This window comes from Schistocerca cancellata, chromosome 3 (genome assembly GCF_023864275.1).
Source record: "Schistocerca cancellata isolate TAMUIC-IGC-003103 chromosome 3, iqSchCanc2.1, whole genome shotgun sequence".
NCBI classification, from domain to species: Eukaryota; Metazoa; Arthropoda; class Insecta; order Orthoptera; family Acrididae; genus Schistocerca; species Schistocerca cancellata.
The window spans coordinates 100,036,341-100,038,167 of NC_064628.1; the positions used below are offsets into that span (position 1 = coordinate 100,036,341).

A 1,827-nucleotide genomic window follows, 5' to 3' on the forward strand; every position below is an offset into this window, starting at 1 on the left:
ATTTTCATATAGAGCGCTACGTAACGTTGCCAATAAGAAAACATAAACAGCCTACTTACATAAAGAAAACATAAACAGCCTACTTACACCAGTTACAACAGTTATGAGCCGGCTTGCTTCAGCATTGGACATAATGGCCTCATGACACCCTTTCCAACCGAATCAGGGCATGTATACACGCCAGATGGACTGCAAAATCAAACTGATTCGTGGGCGCATACTGCCATGTTCTTTGTAAATTCGATTCGATGTCGTGGTGGTCGAAATAACATCACGTACCCTCTCAACAAGTACAGTTTCATTTCGTTTCCTCCTTCCATTATGGAAGCTTCATTTATTTTTATTATTTCGGAAGTGTAAATCAATGGCCAACGGCCATGCCGCAGTGGTAACACCGGTTCCCGTCAGAACAACGAAGTTAAGCGCTGTCGGGCTGGGCTAGCAGTTGGATGGGTGACCATCCGATCTACTGAGCGCTGTTGGCAAGCGGGACGCACTCAGCCCTTGTCAGGCAAACTGAGGAGCTACTTGACTGAGAAGTAGCGGCTCCGGTCTCGTAAACTGACATACGGCCGGGAGAGCGGTGTGCTGACCACATGCCCCTCCATATCCGCATCCAGTGACGCCTGAGGTACCGTTGAGCCTTCAAAGGCCTGTTCAGACGGAGTTCAGTTTACTTTAGTTTAGTGTAAATCAATGTTTTAAATGCGTTAACCGAGATAATTTTTTTCTTTGCGGTTTCAGTATATTTTTCTCGATAGGTTGTAGAAAAATTTCCGCTACCAGCCCCAATAAAAGTTTATTTATTTGTCACAAGACCGGTTTCGGGCTTGCACCCATCCTCAGGTGTTTATACACACAAGTGTATGTTTATTTTGCTGGAGATCACTGTATAAATACAAAAAATTATTTGCTGGTGACTAAACAGATACAAGTGAGACAATTGTAAGTGGCAAGGCAGCATTTGTCGAAACTATATCTGTACTTACATAAAGATTAAGCATCATTTTCACGTCCATATTGCAGTTTTATAAAGTTTAGCTGCATATTTCACTATTACGAAGTGCACTCGTGAAATACACTGTGTTTATATACAAACATGTGGGCTATGGTCAAAGAACTTAGACGTAGCAAGTGTAAAGATGTTGCTCATACAGAAACATGCAGGTTATAGTGCAGGAAGTGCAGTGGTGTTGCACATATAGAAACTAAAAAAAAAACTATCATAGACTGCAACCTTTTTTGATACACATTGTGAAATTTTTGATCAAAATTTTTGTCCGAGAACTTAGACCTCGGAAGTACAATGATGTTATTTACATGAAATTACTAAACGCTATTACAAATTAAAAAATGACAGCTAGAACTGTTTTGAGCCACACTGTTGTCAGAGAACTTAGGTCTACGAAGTACAATGATGTTACACAGATGAAAATTTGAAAGCTATTACAAATTATGAAAATGACAGTTACAGCTTGTGTTTACAATGTGACTTTTACAAATTACGACAATGACACTTGAACTGTTGTGTGACTGCTACAACGAATTTCCATAGAGTATTACTTTGTTATTATATCAGAGGATAATTAGTTTTTGTTTTTGAATATTTCATAAAATATGTGAAGATAAGAATTGTAGTGTCACCGCCAGACACCACACTTGCTAGGTGGTAGCCTTTAAATCGGCCGCGGTCCGGTAGTATACGTCGGACCCGCGTGTCGCCACTATCAGTGATTGCAGACCGAGCGCCGCCACACGGCAGGTCTAGTCTAGAGAGACTCCCTAGCACTCGCCCCAGTTGTACAGCCGACTTTGCTAGCGATGGTT

At 41.2% G+C, this 1,827-nt stretch overlaps 1 pseudogene; it reads left to right on the forward strand.

Annotated features, from left to right (window-relative positions):
• Positions 1-367: 367 nt before the first annotated feature.
• LOC126177291 (5S ribosomal RNA) lies at positions 368-485 on the forward strand (annotated as a pseudogene).
• The last annotated feature ends 1,342 nt before the right edge of the window (positions 486-1,827 follow it).